Consider the following 19,657-nt stretch of genomic DNA (forward strand, 5'->3'; position numbering starts at 1 on the left):
TGACTAAGCCAGCACATCGACCCCTTCCAACTGCAGAGTGTTGCTGTCAGGCAAATGTGTCAGTGTACTGCATACAACATGAACTGCATCTGCAAAGGAGACGGCCTTGTGAAGACATGAAGAAGGTACATGTGAATAAGGAGAAAGACATGGATGTACAAGCACATATCAATACACCATGCAGTGTTCAATCCAACAACAATCCCCACTAGGGATGTACACACAGTTTTGTCTACAGACTGCCCACACAGCTCATGGGAGCCCAATGCCACTAGCAACACACTGTAAAAAAAAAGTGGCCATGTGTGGACCGGGGGGGGGAGACCACCTAGGAGGTTCGAGGACAGGGTGCTTCCCAACGCCCACATGCGTGGATGTTGTCAGAAAAAAAAATACCTCCATGGGCTCATGGCCTGCATGGCTATGCTATTGTGGGAGAACTGCTGTCGCTCTCTTCACTCTCTGCTGCTACATTAGGAGGTGGCCGTGCTATGGGAGGCAGCCCACGCAAAGCCCTAGTATGGTCCTCCATGGCAGCAAGCATGCAAGCATGGAAGTTTTCGTTCTGGAGGATGATGGTGCAGAGATCCCCATGCAGCACCTCACGGGTAACCCGCATTTCTACCTGCATGGCCTCCAGTGATGCCCGGATCTCCGCACGGGTTGCCTGGAGCTCTGCAGAGAGTGAACGTGTGAGCTGCAGAGGAAATGGATTTCTAACCTCAGGGCTTCCCTGTGGCCCTGTGACTCTACAGATATGGATTCGCGCAGAGTCTCCAGTGCCGCCGTCGGTCCCTGTTGGACGCCAACATGTCTTCCCTGTGTGATTGGCAAATGGAGTGTGTTGCCTGCTGTTGGAGCTCCATCTGCCTTTCAGGAAGGAGAACGGAAGTGGCCACCCTATCCATTGCCTGAGCCATCATTTCAACCGATGCTCCCTGTTGTGCTGCTATACTGTACATGGAGTTTTCCCATACAGTATTGCCTGGTGGCGCACAGCCACCACGTCGGCGGGCACCACACCTGTTTGGGGCAAGGCGATCTGCACCTTGCTGTGCTGGCACTGCCTGAGGCTGCAGGACTGCATTCCCCCTCTAATCTGCTGGCCAAGGAACAGGATCAGATGTTGTGGAGTGTGACCCTGCATCCGTAACCGTTGGAGTTACCAACACTGACATCCCCATAGAGGGGTCTACCCCCAGTGCAGGTGGGTTGGACAGAACAGCATCCCTCCCAGTAACACTCACCTGCGACGCCACATATGTCTCACTGTCCGATTGAGCACCTAAATCATAGAGGTCTGCGGAGGTGCACCCAGAGACACCCGTAGACAGTATGGTCTGCAGGAGGATTGGGTTTTCACCCACCACCACCCCACGTCCTCCACTGGTGCCTGGTTGTTGCTGAGATTCCTCCTGGGTCTGCACCATCTCCTCTACCTCAACAGCATCAAGTGCGCCATCACCTGCATAAACATGAAAGACAACAAATGGAAACAGGCATGAGCACCATAGCACACACATAGGCTTGACAAGCCAGAGATCCAGTACATGAATTACACATGTCCCACATGACTATAACCCTGGCATGCATGCACCGTGAATGAGTTGGAAGGGGAGGCAAAAAGCAGACATTGAGGACTCCAAGATGGAAAAGCAACACATTTGCTGCAGGCTGGATAGCACTGGCATCACACATTAGCCTGTGAGTGGCATGTCCAATACACATAAATGACACATGTCAGCACACAGATGGCACGTAGCATAGCCATGGTACATTTTACAAGTACAGCCATATGTTAGTGAATGAGTCACCCATCCATGTGAGATGGACATGATGAGATGAAAAATGCAAAATAGTGTGACAAAATATGCATGTGCCACACACTGCAACACATCCAGTGTACAATTATACAGTGATGGCAGGCAGATGGACACATCAATGGTTGGTCACTTCAACATGACAGGAAACAACAGTCATGTTCGACATACAAACAGGCCCCAAAAATTAATGTGAGCAGGCCCTTACTCAATTAGCCTGAATGGACAAATCATTCCATTAACAAGGTAATAAATGTGGGCCATTGTGGGGTGTAATCTATGACAGATGCCTGTCACATATGTGGCATTAGGGCAGGGAAATGTGTTGCAAAAATGGGAGGATTGAAACAATCAGGCTGAATGAACACTGAAAATTCTGAACAATGTTGTGGCAAGATGACAGTTCAAGGGCAACTGCAGTAATGTGGTGCTAATTGGCTACTGTGGTCAGAAGGGATACTGTCATACCCAAATCCAAGGCCGGTGAATGGTTTGGAGGAAGCACATGAGTGACCCATACCACTCAGGAGTACACACCCTCACCTGGCACTCAATCAGAACACATCACCCAAGCAACATACACATGGATTACACACACATGCATGGGCACTCACTGGACAATGCTTCGTAATCTGGTAGGTTTCCCACGCCTTGGATCTGTTCCTCTGCGACGAAGGTTCCAGCAACAGACTCATGTTCAGTAAGTTGGTTGTCCTCTGGTGGAGACCCACCGCCAGTCACCAGAGTAGAGGCATGATTGGAAGCCAGCTTGTTCTTTGCTCTGCGTTTCAGGTCATTCCACCGCTTGTAGCAATCATCAGCTGTGCGCCTCATAAATCCAAGGGCACTAATGTGGTCCGCGAAGGTCTGCCAGTGGGCCCTACGTTGAGCAGGCGCAGTCTTGCAGCCTGCAGTCACCACCATTTTGCGGCTATGTTCCAACACATAGGCCACAAGTGCATCAAGTTCGGCGTCATTGAAGCTAGGCTTCCTTGACATGCCGGAGTGTGCAGCCGTGTCTGGGGTCTCAGCCTGCAGTGCAAGAGCACCCTTCTTCTTCTTATTGGAAGGTGGTGCGGATCCTGAGTGGCTTACGCCACTCTGGTCAGTAGGGGCAGAAGTGCAGGTTGACTGGGTACTTGAAGTTTGCGAATGCACAATGACCAAAGGTCTTGGTGCAGGCATTGGCTGCAGGGTGATGTTGGCAGGGCCAACGTCGGTGTGATAGACCTGGACTGACACTATCCCGGCTGGGAGACTCGGAGCTGGGGTGGATTGAGCTGCAGCTGCCCCTGCAGCCTCCTCACCCTGGCTACTTGGGGCAGCAGATGACATTGCTGCCCCAGATCCACGTGGCCTGGTGACAGCAACTTTCACCGCCACACGTGGCTTAGACTTGGTGACCTGGAAGTCAGCCTGGGAGTCATCCTGTGCCGGTTCAGTTGGCAAAATGGGCCGGTCCAACAAGGGCTGAGCTGGGATGGTGTCAGCTACAATTCCCACAACCATGGGTGGGAGGTATAGGTGGCACCGATTGGTCCTCCACACACTGGGCTTTAGGGGCAACCTGCAAATCCTGGCTACGTCCCCTACCGCACCCACCACACGTGCTTCTTTGAGCTTGGCCACCTTTGCCTCCCTTACTGCTTGGCCGCCTCCCAACCATGGCACTGATGTTGTTGTGCATATGGAGTTGCAGTAAACAATTGTCCTGGGCAATTGAGGTGAAAGGGGTAGTGTACTAAATGGAATTCATACCCTAGTGCTCTAGCAAGGCTGTCTGTGACCCCTGGGGGAAGATGACAGGTCACACAACGCACAGGCACCCCAAATACAAAAGGTAACACAACGCACAGGCACCCCAAATACAAAAGTACACATGCACGCAACCCCTGGTAGACCACATGCGTGGAAAAATGAACACGCACGCAGCCTACAATACGTGCGTGACTCACCGTCTGCCTTGAAAAGGAACATGAAAAAGAAACGCGTGTGCGCGTTGGCAACACCCCTGCCAAAAGAAGAAAAGAACACAGTCTGAGGAAAAAGGAAGTACGAACTGGAAACGTTGTGAAGAAATATGAACCGACAAGAAGTACAAGAATCACCCGCTTGCTCTCCACAAAAAAGCATGTACAAGGAAATGGCATCCTACACGTATCTTTTAAGCCTGCCCACACGTGCAATGTCACAGACACGCGTACGCGCTAAGGCCCTTTCCTCCAATAGCACGCTGATGTGCATTATTCTCACATGCTTATTCACAATGCACCCGTGTTGTGGGAAACGTCCATGTGCGTAACGTCACAGACACGCTTACGTGCTAAGGGCCTTTCCTCGGATGTCACGCTGACGTGCAATTTTTTAACGTGCCAAATCACTCTGTATCAAGCTGGCCACGTGAAAACACATGGAAGACCACGCTCCTGCCCAAAAGGCCATTTTCCTGCCCCCAAGAGCCCCGGGCACGCTCCCACCTGCCATCTGCTGCTGCCTGCCTGCTGCCTACGTGCCCTGCTATTTGGTGCCTGCACTTCAGCCATCTGCAGGGGTCCAGTTGCTGTGTCCACACCTGCTGGAACAGAAGACTCCCGACTGGGATACCATCGCTCCACGGCCCAGCCCCAGGACCCAGTTGCCCACCCACGCCTGCCTCGGGGGTCGCCATGTCGGGGCAAACACCATCCGAGACCACTGGCGACCCCCAGCCAGAGAGGAAGAGGGCCACCAGCTTCAGTGAGAAGGAAGTTGGTGTCCTGGTGGAGCATGTCCTGGGGCATTATGATACCCTCTTCGGAACATCACACGCTAACAAGGAAGGACGGGAGAGAATCTGGGAGGAAGTAGTGGTTGCCATCAACGCAGAGGGGGTGGCAACCCGTGACATTAAGCACGTCCGGAAGCGCTGGGAGGACTTCAGGCCCAGGACCCTCTTCAAGGCCCGGCGCCTCGTGAAGGCAGAGGATGCAGAGGGGTGCCGGGTCAGCATGAGCAACATCCAGATGAGGGTCCTGGAACGCATAGGCCAAGCGCTCCACGCACAGATCCTTCGGAGGCAGACCCGTCTGAGGTTGAGCGGTAAGTGGCCAAGCATTGCTGTGTGAGACAGGGCATGTTGCAGTGTGCTGGTAGTCTGATACTTGCCTGTATGTGTGACATAGGCCATGTATGGATGTGTGTGCAGGGACATCATGGTCATGCATGTGAGACCAGTAATGTGTGAACCACATGGATGGTGCATGTGTTCCAATGCAACATGGGGAGCTGTATGCGGAATGCACACATGAATGCATGCCTACCTCTGTTCTTGGACATGGAGGGGGGGTGGGAGATGGGGCCTGCTCTCATGTACATGTATGGTGCACATGTGTGTGTGTCTGAGAAGCGTGTGTGTGACTTTTGAACGCCACGTATGCATGGCACATGTCCGTGCCGATGTGTTGATTCACTTATGCTGTCTAGTCACCCTTGTATCCACTGTGTCTGTGGTGTACGAGCCCTGATGCATGACCCTCCGGTGATGTGTTTGCATGGGATCTGTATGAGCCATGATGCATGTGAGTTGTAAGGCAACATTTTTGTTAACAGAGGCCCTTGTACATGGATGCTGATTTCGATTGCATCCGCCGTTCCTGTTTCTCCATGTGCGTTGCATGCATTGACCCATGTGTTGTGGAGGGACAGGATGGAAGTGACATTTGACAGTGCCACTCATGTGTTATTGCTTCCTGTCTAGGGGACTATTGTACGGTACCCTGATGCTTGTGTTTTAGGTCTCCCTCTACACAGCCTCGAGTGAAGAAGAGGGCAGAGACGGCGCTGTGGAGCTAAACGGCGGGGATGCCTCCACCGGGCAACGACGCAAGGCCCAGCCACCCTCCCAGGAATTGCCATCATCCGGGAGAGAGGGGACTGGTGCCGCGTCTGCCACTACGGCTGTAGCGGAAGGGCCGGGTGAGTCCCCGCAGGGGCTTGCAATGGCGGAAGACGGTGCGGAGACATCTAGGTTGGTGGTCTCCACAGAGGAGGAGGAGCCCGCTACTGAGCCGCACATGGGGTCTGGTGGGGGTAGTACCACTGGTGTGAGTGGTGCAGTCCAGGGCCAGGAGGCAGCACAGATTGCCGCGGAGGGGCCTGCGCATGTCGCTGTCCCTGACCCTGTGACTGCACCACCATGCACCAGCAGGGATGCCCCGTGCCAGGCCCGTCCGCAGGCAGGGGGGAGGCCCACGTCATCTGCCTCTCCACTACCTGCGGACAAGGAGTCCCATGACCGTATGGGCTCCGTCCTGATTGGTGTCGTGTTGCGCACGTGTGTCATTTGTGATGACGTGCGTGCTTCCTGGGGGGAGCACGCACGCCATCATGAAGCGCTGCGTGGCAACGTGGCACAGTTGGGAGGGGCCATGGTCGGTGGGTTCCTACATGTGTCGCGCACTCTGGCGGACCTCTCCTCCTCTGTGGAGACTATGCGCCAGTCATTCATCCTACCGTCCTCCGGCCCATATTCCACCAGGGCCCCCTGTGGACCTGGCCCGACCAACACAGCCAGCTTGGTGGAGATCCCATTCCTGCCACAGTCGGAAGTCGGTGGTCCAGCATGGGTGGACACCCCAACAACTGGAGACCAGCAGATGGAGGATGTGCAGGTATCATTGCACAGGGCACATGGACAGTAGCAGCAGCAGGCTCTAGGTGGGAGCAATGATGGCTCGGGGCCATCAACATCAGAGGGGCAGGCATCAGCCAGAGGGCAGGAGGACCCTGGAATGGGAGTGTCTTCCGTGTGGCTGTGGTTGGGCCAGCGGATAGATACGGAGCGGCGGCTGGCAGAAGAGGCGCGACTCACCATGGTCAGGGCGGAGTTCTCCATGTGTCGGGCGTTGAGGCGGGCTGAGTGCCTCGAGGCAACTCGCAGGGAGTTGGAACAGGCCATGGATGCATCCCTGCAAGACCTCGGGGCCAGGGCAGTGGCTTGCCTCCAGGAGATAGACATGGAGTTCGATGATGCCCTGGCCCACAACATTACAGAGTGAGCCGCAGGACTTGCACGCCGTCATTGTATATAGTTAGTTAGTGATAGGTTTCCTTTCTCTTTTTTTTTCTTTTGGGACGCTTGGACAATGCTTCACGTTTTTGTATATAGTTGTAAATTATGTAGGGTTTTTTATATAGGTTTCATTTCATTTGTTGGGCTCATGGACCCTTGTTGCAATAATGGTACATAGTTGGACAGTGGATTTAAAAAGAAAAACATATTTTACCCTCACCATGGATCAATGGATTTTTGAATTTTGATTTCCTTTGGATTTACTTTGTTGGACAAGGATTTTTGACAAACTTTGTTTTGGATTCATTTGGATTGTGTCATCATTATTATTATTTTTTTTAGGACATGCCTTTTTTTCTTGTTTCTGATTCTTTACATGCATTGAAACTTTTTTGATATTTTTGTGCACAATACATTTTGATTTCTTATTCCATGTGTGGTATTTGCTCTTTGGTTTACTGCATGTCACAATGTGGGTTTACACAATCACTTGCACCCAGTGTGTGGGTGTGACGGACATGTGTTGATGTGCATATTTGACTTTTGGTTAGTGACAAGTAATAGACCTTTCAGTGTGGGGTGGACGGGAAACTTGGTTGTGTCTGAAGACTGGGGTGGCGTGCAGTGGGATTTTGTTGGACATAAGGCCCATGAATATGCATCTTTATGACATGTTGGGTGGGGACCTGAGTCAGGGCCTGCTGGCAGGTGCCTGGCAATGCTGGGTGGATGGGGGTGCTGGGGGACATGAGTCGGGGCCTGACCCTTAATGCTGGGTTGGTGGGGGTGTTAGGGGACATGAGTTGGGGCCTGCTGACAGGTGCATGGCAATGCTGGGTGGATGGGGGTGCTGGGGGACATGAGTTGGGACCTGACCTTCAATGCTGGGTGGGTGGGGGTGCTGGGGGACATGAGTCGGGGCCTGCTGGCAGGTGCCCGGCAATGCTGGGTTGGTGGGGGTGCTGGGGGACATGTGTCAGTGCTCACTTGTGCGTGGTGACATGTGGGCTGGCTGGGGGGCATCGACAGGATGGATGGGCTGCCCGTGGGGCATGGTCAGGGGTGCAGTGTGTTCCCCTGTGTTGTGGTCTGCCTGCAGGCCCTGGGGAGGTTGGAGAGGGCACACCTGGGAGGACACACACTAGCAATTCGTTGGGGCGCCCCCGAAATACACGTACCCCGCTCGCACAAGGCCAATCATGTGTTAAACTTCCCGCGCAACCCCGTAATACACGTACCCCGCTCATACAAGAACAATCGTGTGTGAAACTTCCCGCGCAACCCCGAAATACATGTACCCTGCTCGCACAAGGCCAATCGCATGTAGAACTTCCCGCGCACCCCCAAAATACATGTACCATGCTCGCACAGGGCCAATCGCATGTAACACTTCCTGCGCACCCCCGAAATACACGTACCACGCTTGCACAGCCAATCGGGTGTGAAACTTCCCGCGCAAACCCCAAAATACCTGTACCCCGCTCGCACAAGGCCAATCGCATGTAAAACTTCCCACGCACCCCTGAAATACATGTATCCCACTCGCACAGGCCCTATCACGTGTGAAACTTCCTGCGCAACCCCATAATACACGTACCCCGCTCGCACAAGGCCAATCGCGTGTAGAACTTCCCGCGCAACCCTGAAATACACGTACCCCGCTCGCACAGGGCCAATCGCGTGTAAAACTTCCCGCGCACCTGCGTAATACACATACCCCGCTCGCACAGGGCCAATCGCGTGTGAAACTTCCCGCGCACCCCTGAAAAACACATACGCGCACCCCCAAAATACACATACCCGCTCGCACAGGGCCAATCGCATGTGTAACTTCCGGCGCACCCCCGGAATACACGTACCCCGCTCGCACAAGGACAATCACGTGTGAAACTTCCCACGCACCCCCAAAATACACGTACCCCGCTCACACAAGGCTAATTGCGTGTAAAACTTCCCGTATACCCCCGAAATACACATACCCGCTCGCACAGGGCCAATCGCGTGTGAGAGTTCCTGTGCACCCCCGAAATACACATACCTCGCTCGCACAGGGCCAAACGCGTGTAACACTTCCTGCGCAGTGGGGCACATGTATTCGGAGGGGTGCGCAGGGATTTTTACAGACATTTTTGTGGTTGGGGGCTGTATGCTGGTCCACTGGCCTGTGCGCCATGTACGGGATTTGTGCGCTGTTCATGGCACACGGGGAGGGGTTGGGGGTGTAACTGGCGCTGCTGCAGGGTTGCTGCGCTACTCTGCGCCACGGCTGGTTATGGATGTTGAAATCCGTGAATACGCTGTGCACGGAAATGGATTTTGGCACACGCACACACTGTGCGCCAGCCGCGTGCACCACTTGTGTGCTGAATTCTAGGAATTACCCCCATAATCTTGTCCCATTCCCCTGTCACTTGTGGCATTTCTCATTCCTGAATTCATTACCTGTCCTGTACCTGCTGTTTGTGACAGTTGCATTGGCGACTGTTTAAACTGTCACTGTGGAAAATTTGTCACATTCTGCGGTTGCAAACCTTGCTGTACTCCCGGTGCTTGCTGCTGCACCGTGTGATTCTGCGCAACTCCATTTCCACCCTGCTGCGAGAACGCAGATGGATTCACCATCCCTCCTCTTGGGAATTGGTAATTTTGCACCATGCCTTCTGACTTCTGCATGTGCATGCTAGATACTCTGTCATTCCACACGTCCAGTATGTTGGTGGTGGTATGATTATTTGCCCATTTTGCATACCCTGGTTTTTATTTTGCATATTTTGAAGACCTCCTTGATTGTTTTGAAAACCTCCCTGATTACACTGCCATCCTCTTCTTCGAAAGCCTCTCCCCCTTGGGTAAAGCCCATTATTGCTTTGATCAAACTGCCTTTGATTATTGGCCTGCTGCATGTTTGATCCGTCTGTATTAATTATCATTGCCCCCTCAATGGCATACTTTGATAATTTTTTCTGCACCAATTTAGCTTCTTCTTCTTTTCGTGCAGCATCCTTTTTGCGATTCTTTTCTTGCAGAAGCCTGTAATAGTGCGCAATGGTCAACTGTATTTCAGACCATGGCTTTGCCTCAATCCCTACCAATTTCTTGAGTTGCCTCTGTACCTGTTCTGGCAGCCCTTGGCATAATATATGGTAAAACACGGGCATGAATTTCTCCCAAGATTCATGAGTTTCCAGCACCAGGCATCTTGGAAGTTCTGAATGTAAAGCAAAGGATCATCTGACTCTTTCATCTTGCGTGACATTAAAGCTCCCATATCAGAAGTGTCCGGTTATAGCACTCGAAGTGCTTTCCACACCGCAGTTCTGCAATTGTTAAACAGTGCTCCGTCATGCGTGGTATTAACTGTAGTCACTCCAGGGTAACCCGCTCGTGCTCACACATCGTCAGCTCTATCACCAAGTATGGCTATTAAAAGACCCTTAATAATCCTTATAGCTAGCGTGTTTCCCCCTGTCATTTTTTCTAACTCATGTATCCATTTTCCGGCTCCGGATGTCAGCATTGGGAGCTTATTTTTCAGGTTTTCTCTGTCCATGTGAGGCCAGGGTATATATTGTGGCCTTGCTCCTCCTTTTTCTAGTAACAGGAACTGTGACACATGGCACTCCTTTTCCTCTCACATCATTTTTCTGTCTACCGCAGGGGTAATATCCATGCATTTCCGTCTACCTGGCAATGTCCTTAGTCTGCTCACATAGGGTGGTGGCGACACACCCTCTGTCAATATGATACTCTTTCATACCTCTCTGATGGTGGGGCTGACTCTGATGTCTTAGGTGCATATCCACTAGAATCTGACCATCTTACTCCCTATCCCCCTAGAGAAGAATGTTCTGGGTCTTCTCTCATCTTCTCCTTCTTCACATTCTTCTCTTTCTGCGTCCGATACTGTCTGTGCCCAACTCGTGCAACTTCTCGCATCCTCCTCATTTCTGGTAAGGTTCAGCCAATCTAATGACAGCTATCTATTTCTGCTACTTTGTGAGGTTTCCTCAGTTTCGTACAACTGAGTGCTCTCCAGATGCCCATGCTCTCCTTTTCCTTGGGGTACCTGTTCTAACCCCATCTCATCATATATTCTATCAATTGTCTCCTCGATGCTTCTGGTCTCAAAGTCATCTTCGATATTTGCCCTGTACGTGCCTGGTACTAAATCGTACTGAGCAATGAATTCTTCTATATCTTCCCAGCCTACTACTGGATCAGGGTTTTTAACCTCTCTTTCCATATATTCAAGTTCCTGTGCTCACTGTCTTCACTTACGTTCTATGTCGTCATCAAACTCTTTACGCTTCCTCGCATCCTCTCTGGCCCTGTCTTCTTCTTGTTTCCTTGCATCTCTTTGTTCATTTGCCCATTGCATTTCTTCATCCCTTCGTCTTCTTATTCTCTTCTCCTGTATCTTTTGTTCTTCTTCTTTTATTCTCTTTTGTTCTATTCTATCTCGATCATCAGCTGTTCTCTCCTTATGATTGTGTTTTCTTTGTTCTTCTGCCTTTTCCTGTTTTCTGACCTGTTCGTCATGATATAACTGCTCTCGTTTCTGTCTATCCTTTTTCTTAGCCCCTTCGTCTCTTGATCGGTTTTCTTTTTCCCTCCTTTCTAATTCACCCGGTTCTCCTTTTTGTCTCATATCCTCAATGCTTTTAGCATCGACTTTCAATAAAATCTGATCTCCCATCCATTTGTTCTGTGCGAAGGCCATTTCATCAGTCCTATCCTCATCTCCTTTCCATCTCTTTCCCTCTCTTCCCGTATCTAGAGATGTACTTGCTTGTGTTTGGTCTCCTTTTTCCTTTTTTGCGCCTTTCCTTATCGCTCGGGACTTTGGAGGTAATGTCTCTGTCTTTCTCTAGACTTTCGTCACTACTTGCGTAGGTGACTCATATGATGGGTTACTATAGCCTGTGGCTGCTTTAAGTTCCCTCAACGGGTATAACCCTTCGTCTTTACTAGCTTTGCTTTTCGTTTCAGATGAGGCGGGTGGCGTAGAAGGCTCTTTGCCCCCCTCTGTGCATATATTTGGTATCCAATCTAACGGTGGCTCCTTCTCCTTTTCTTGTTGATTCATCTTCCAAAGCTCCAAACTAGCTGGGCGTTTCTCTAACTTGTTGCCTGTGTACGTGGCGTACAGATATGTCGTCATGTGCTGCAGGACCGTTTTAGATGGCGATCCTCCCTGGGGCCATGGCATAAACATTTTTTTTGCAGTCCCTTTAACCCATTCTGCACTGTACTGTTTAAGCTTAGGTGCATACTTCGGCAGCTGTTTGCACATGTGCGCCAATGGGGTAATGTCTTCCATGCTTAACCTATATATCTTCTCTTCTATACAACACTTTATTATGCTGTACATTTCACACCCAAAATCAACAATATGAGCGAGCACCAATCGTCGCAAGCTCCGATCCCGTTTTTCCAGCAAAAATGTCACTTTTACAATTGTTAACTACAGCCATCAATACATGCCATGCAACATCATATTATCACACTCGTGCAATTTTCATGTTATTTTTTAAAAGGTTTTTACCTCCTGACATCATAGATAAAAACATGAAACAGACAAGACAGACTCCGGTCGGCTACACAAATCTCATGCCATCTGTTTCCTTAGATGCATTCTGCCCTTAATTGTATTTTGACATGGAATTTAAGCCCATTTCTTTCAGAGCATCTTTTATCGATTCTGGTCTGCTACGTCGTCCTATCAATTCAGGACTTTAAATGAAGGCTTCTTCTAGCGCTCTTTTAAAACCTAGGAAAAATGGGCGTATACTCTCTACCTCGGTTACTTCCGGTATCTCTCTCTATTGCTTGGCCACCCTTGTGTCAATATTTTTCCCCTTATATATGCATTATGCTCTTACTCTCTCGTTATTTTTGGCCAACCTCCCACCGTTACCTTCCCTTACTTGTTTCAAGGCCTGCAACTTTTTGCCAAAGCATTCAGTCTTTTTCACTCACCGTTCGCATGTTTTTCCTCTCTGGACGCCCGGGATCACCGCCTTCGTTACCGCCTTACCGTGCTGCTGGTCCGATCGGCTGCTTGTAGAAGTGTGAAGGGATTCTTGGGGGAAAACAAAGGTTCCTTCAGACTTAACCTGCAGGGTTTTTAATTAAACTAGCCACTATCTACGGGGAGCTTCTCATTCTATCAGCCGATGGCAAAGGACTCGTGATATTGCAGAGGACCTGGAGTTACTTATGTCGACGGTGAAAGGTGTCTTATCTAATCTAACCATCTAATCTTTGGTACCAAGTGAACCGGGTGGACCCCAGCTGGCCCATAAGACTTGGGGTCTCCAAACGGCCCTTTAAGATAAGCAGCAGCACCCTCGAGATAGATGGGGATGCAGATTCGTACTCTTGCATTGAATAATAATGACAACACAATAGTTTGGCAAAGGGTGTCCGTTTAATGACAAGTACAGAAAACAGGGAGTTCAATGAACAACAGCAACCGCTTAAACTCCAACTAATATCAGCAAAAACACAACATTTATACCAAAAACTCATCATCATTGACGTGTAATCTTAAAAACCTAACATGCAACTTGATTGGGTATAGGAAGGTAACTTTAACATAGGTACTATATCTGTATCTACTATATGGTAACGGGGAGAGGGGATTGGATAATAATGTCAGGTGGGGAAACTAAGCCCTTCCTTCAAACTGGCCACTGTAAACATCACTAAAAGTACGACGTCCCATTGGCTCTACTCTCTATAGGACCCTAGATTACATTGTCCACCTTGATTGGATTGGCATCAATCCTACGCATACTTTTCCACTTGCGCTTAGCAGCATGCAGAATAATTATCCAGGTGCAGGGAGTAAGCCTGAGCCCCAGCATGCCTTCAATTTATGTTGCAACCATTCATCACCTCAGTGGCCATGTGTCAATTACTGCTTTGTAGTTTGGCCTTGAGTCTGCCTCTTGGTCTGAGAAAGTTAAGGAGGATGGGTACGACAAGGCTCCATCCGTAGGTGTGAAAGTCTCATCCCTTTCTGCCGCCTTGCCGCATGACTCGGACACTGTGAAATCAGCCTCTTCTCCGTGCAGTTTTGTGTATTTGATTTAGTTCTGTCAGTCGTTTACCATCTGCGGCTTATCTTAACCTTGCTGAACAGGAGACTCTGTTGTTCTTCTCTTTAACTGCAGGCATTGCTAGACTATTCCAGCCTGATATGACCTTGGCATCTTTGCAGGGTTACCTACAGCGGGGTTTCTCTCTGTCTTTACTTCTTGATTTGTTGCTGCGGCCTTCTCCTCTTGAAACCTTGGGTAACCTCTATTCAATTCTGCTCATGTGCGTAGTGGATTTTCCCTCATCTATAAAGTGCTTTTAAGGTAGATATATGTAGTTGGCCCTTGCTGTAATCTACTTTCTACTAAGCATAGCAAGCTTTCACGATTTCTTTGCTTCTTGCGGTTTCTTGCGTATGTACACATTTAAACTGACTTAATGTCTTCATCGTGCATATGGCATAAATTTCTTCGTTCTGAAATCAACTGTTTAACATTAGGCCCAAGATGTCACTTATCCATGGCTTTTTGTCTCTCTATCATCATTCTTAGGTCATTATATGCTCTATATGTGCGTCCGTCCGATCTCTCATGATGTCACCAGTCGTCTTCTTTTAGTATCTTCTTGGCTTCTTCGGGTATTCCATTCTGATAAATGTCCTTTTGCTGTGTCTGTAGATATGGATTACTCAGTGGGTACCTTACTGTCCAGGTTTGCTTGGGTGTCCATACTTCAATAGGTGCTGTTATTCTGATAGGCACTGGGCCGAGCCCTACGGTGGCTCTCTGCTGGTTTATCTGTTCTTCATACGTCACATATTTTGGCGTGAACATTCTAGGTACTATGAAGGGGCTGGCTGGAGTGTGGATGACACTTGCCACTTCCTCTTCAAAGACGTTTCCATGATGAAGGTAGCAAGAATTTGAAGGCCACCGGGTTTGTACGTTCCAGAATTTGAAAAGGACCAGAATATTTTGGTGATCGTTTTGATGGAACAAGACGTTGTGGAAGATAACCAGAAGATAACCAGACTAGATCGCCAAAGTTTAATGGTGGTGCTTTGGGTCATTGTTTGTCAGCATATTTCTTGTCATTGGTTTGTGCTTCTTTAGGCAGTGTAAAGCTTGTTTGTGCCCGTCTTGGATCATGGTGATATGGTCACGTACAGAATTAAGTGTAACTTCATTTCGGCTAGAAGTGGGAAATACTTGTGCATGGAAATCATGGGAACAATTGACTTGTTTGCAAAGAAGAGTGGAGTTTGTTATTGTAAGCGAATTCTGCAAAAGGTACTAAATAGGTCAGGCCAGTTGACTTGGGAGACAGATATAAAACAGCATAGACATTGTTCGAGATTTTGGTTGAGTCTTTCTGTTATTTCATTAGTCGAAGGATGATATTTGGATGTTAGAGGTTGTTGTATTCCTAGTAAATTGCATAACTGAGTAAAAAATGTGAGATAAACTGGGGTCCTCTGTCAGAAACGATAACAGAAGGGAGACTTAAATGAAATATGTTGTACAAGAATACTTTAGCCATAGCCACCGCAGTGGGTTCTCGTGGAAGAGGGTAGAAATTAGCCAATTTAGAAAAACTATCAATAGTTACCATGATTGTAGTACAACCGTTGGGGGAGGTAGTTCAAGGATGAAATTGAATGATATCCTCTTCCATGGTCATTTTGGTATTTCAGGTTGAAGAAGCTGATGCAAAGGTTTATTATGTAAAGGTTTGGATTTTAGGCAGGCCCCACATACTTTTGCATAGTCTTTGAAATCTCTGGTCAGTTTTGGCCACCAATAATGATATCTGATATTCTCCAGAGTTGCCTTGATCACCTTGTGTCCTGTTATGGTACTTGTGGTACTGTCATGACACATGTGCAGTATCTCTTCTGAGTTTCGTAGAGGCTATGCAAAGACTGTTACCATGAACATAGATACCTTGGTGTTTCGTTAGTTATTTCTGTAGCAATAAGGAACTGGTTTCTGTTGTTTCTTCTAACTCAATAGCCAGTCTGATCTTTTTTAGGAAATTGGTTATGATGGCGATAATAATTGCAGTGGTAGTTTTAGGTTTGAGACAGTGGTGTTCTTTGGGGGAAGGAAGTCTGCTATGATATTTTTAGTGCCTGGAATGTATGTGAAGACAATGGGAGTCATTACAAGTTTGTCGGTCGGGTAATAAAGTGCCGGTGATAATGTTTACCTGCACTTTTACTGGACCGGCAAACTACAAGTTTGCCTGTAGGGATGGAGGAGATAAATCCAACCCCTACCAGCAAAAAACAGCCGGTTTTACTGGCACGGTAACCCCATTGCCGGTAATTCCAGCAAAATCCCCCCATGGAGTCCTGTGGGACTCCATGGAATGGGATTTACTGCCTGCATCTGACCTCTTAACATGCCGGTATTTCTGGCATGTCAGGTGCAGGTAGCATTATTATCATTTGCAAGATCTTGGTGGTAATACCGCCAGGATATTGGCAAACTCATAATGACCCTCAATATCATCATGGGAAAAAAATAGGCCCATTCTGCTTGTCTATAATTACGACACTCAAAAAGTGTAGTACCTGTACGTTTCTATGATCGGTGCGTACTTCCATGGCATGGTGTGCTCCTAGGAGTAAGTGTCTCCATTCGAGACAAGCATGTTTTATGGCAAGAAGTACCTTTTCAAGTGGTGTGTAATTTTGTTCTGAGCTGGTGAGGGTATGAGACAGATATGGCACAGGATGTTCGTGTCCCTTCTCCTGTGGCATCATTAGATGCATACGTTTCTACTATATATTTTTATTTCTGGTTGTTGAAGTATATGAGCAGAGGCAAAGGCCTTTTTTAAGGATTTGAAGGCATTGTCAGCACATGAATCCCATAGAAAATGCCTGCCTTTCTTTAGTAAATGTGTCATAACAATTAATGTATGGGAATAGTTCAATATGCATTTCTGATAGAAATTAGCCACCTCTAAAAAACATTGCAGTTCACGCATAGTAGTAGGAGCCGGCCACTCAAGGATGATCAAGGTCTTCTGTGCAGTGGGAATGTCAGGATGCAGGAGGCAACAGAGGATGGTAAGGAAAGTCTCAGGAGCCGCGGGCTGTCAGAATGCAGGCGGCAACAGAGGATGGCAAGGAAGTCTCCGCAGCTGAGGCACTGCCAGAATCCAGCCAGTGATAGAAAAATAGAATGAGTATCAGGAACCACTGGACGACAGGAAGCAGAAGAGAAAGATAGGCAGCAGGAAAATTGGAGAAGGATATCAGAGGTGAAGCTAGGAAAAACTGGAGAGAGCGTCAATGGCAGGACTCACAAGTTCATTGCACCACACAGAGTACCATTTGTAGGCTTCCCTTTGACCCGATCTTCCCGGCCGGTGCTGAGGAAGTCATGACTTAAACGGAAAGACGTGTGGGGAATATGGCGCTGATTATTGCCACAACGACCAGTGTTGGGTTTTCTGGTGCATGACACCTGATCCTAACAATCTCTGAATGCACTCAAATAAATGATGGGTGGATATGGATTCTCGTGGATCCCTGATCTGGGAAAATGTGGCCCAATATCAGTAGTAACTATAATTGAACACACGCCCTAGTCCTTTTACATTTGTTGCCCAAAACAGAATGTTACAGATTGGCTTCCCCATTCAAGGGAAAATAAGCCTTCCTACCTTATGGGGAAAGCAGTCCAGTCTTAACCAAAAGGAAATCTCAACAGTTTCGTTTCACCTCAAGGGTACTCTATTGAATTATTTAATTGTGCACAGTCATAGAATTGTCAAATCCTTTGTTCATTATCAACTAGATTTGGTTAAACATATATGCACTTGATCATAAAACATGTATACAAATATACAGTTAAAAAACATTCAACAGACAATTTCATATCCCACACATATTTGGGTCACTCTGGATCTCTGGTCTGGTCTCTGGCAATTGTTCTTGGCAAAAGAATTCAAACAGCTCGCCCAGCTGTGGAATAGTTTTCCAATGATTTTTAGGTTGCTGAGGCCTGCTGAGAAGAGTTCTCAGTTTGTGGGTTTAGGCCCTTGCTTTAAGTTCTGAAGTAAAGTTCTGGTCTTTGGAGATTGATGGATTTGAAGTCTGGATCTCTGGATGTGAAGTCGTCGGTCAGCATGCTCCGCAGCAAATGGAATTGAATGTCTCTACCTGTCCCAGCAGTCTCTTTTGATGTGTTTTGAAAATGGGTGTGTGCCTGGGCCTAGCTAAGCCTGCCCCTCTCTACTTGTCATTGGCCCAATTCTCCCCTCTCCCATGATTGGGGGAAGGAAATGGATTGTCAGCATGATGAAGTCTGTTTATGGGTCAGAGGATCCTCCCCTGGTCAGTTTGCCCACAAATCTATATTTGATTCAAATACATCCTTCCCAGATATACAATTTGTTGAAATTACATGTGCACATTATATATTCCTTATGGTCCATGCTTGTCCGCCTCTGATCTTCCTGGGGGCTTGCATTCAAAAATGACAACATTTTGCGCTTTTTAACTGGTTTTGCAATATCGGACATTTACCCAAAATTACACACATGTGCGCAAGGAGTATGGACATTAATTGATGAAGTGTCAGATTTTTAACATGCAGACATTTGGAGTGAGCCCTATTTTCCGCTAGCAACCCCCCAGAAAACACCACAGGGTCCTAACGCCTCTCAAAATGTTCACAGAAAAATCACAAAAATAATGATATTACTTATGTAATTCTGACAAGTCCGCACTATGAGTTATCTACCTTTTTATAATTATGCCCTGGTCAAAAAGGGGTGTGGCTTCCCACATCACAGGGTGGAATAACTGGTTTATCCACTTCCCCCAAGCTCAGCTGCTAGCAGAGGCACTGCCCCTCCAAGTTTCCCCTATGAGGAAGCCACTTTACGGCCCCCCAATATAACATTTGCCTGAGTCCAGGACAGGCCTTTGTTCAACTCCCTGTAGTCCCCAGCTGCTCCACCCCTAATCTAATCAGAGAGGTGACAACTCCTTTTGGCAAGGGGAAGAGTGGCTGAACAGGTTTCTCCTGTCGGGGGTAGTTGTCAGGCAGAATCCAGTTTCACTAAGCCAGGTTTCAGCTAAATGTCACTTTTTGTTCCCAGTTTTCTACATTAAAATCAAACTGACAATTTGTACCTATACATTAAATAATTACTTCCTTCAAGTCATTTCAGAATATGGTTTTACATTCTTCCACCTCTTAGCAAGTCTTTCCTTGGTCGGTTTTGTTTCATTTGTGCAGTTTTACACAAAAGTCTGGTGGTTTTAAAATGCCGGCTTTCTGATAGTGGTGAGTACTGGTAATGCAACCATTTTTGGGATTAAGAAAATTAATTCCCCACAGTTCTGGGTTGCTTTTGGCAATCAGCATTGCCATTCCCAATGGTTTCAGGCTACTGTGTGTAGCCCAATGGTGGTTTTAGGCAGTGCCCTTCTGTGCCCACAACATAGACAAAAATGGGTGGCAGCCTATTCTTCATGCATTTCCCTGTTCATTTTCTGGGAAGTTCTGGCCATCATGATGTTTTCAATGCCAGTAAGGCACAGTTTTTGTGTTAGGGCTCGGATGCATGGGTAAAAACATCCCACAAGCCCCCCCTTCTTGCGATGGCCATTCTGATCCTTCGCAGATGGAACTCGCAAGATCTGGGATGTTTTTCTCATCTTCTTCCGATAGATGGCACAGTTCAGCATCTTTTCCCCCATCCAGTTGGATCGATCGGTTCT

The sequence above is a fragment of the Ambystoma mexicanum genome, chromosome 2p (genome assembly GCF_040938575.1).
Source record: "Ambystoma mexicanum isolate Mex_15411 chromosome 2p, UKY_AmexF1_1, whole genome shotgun sequence".
Taxonomy (NCBI): domain Eukaryota; kingdom Metazoa; phylum Chordata; class Amphibia; order Caudata; family Ambystomatidae; genus Ambystoma; species Ambystoma mexicanum.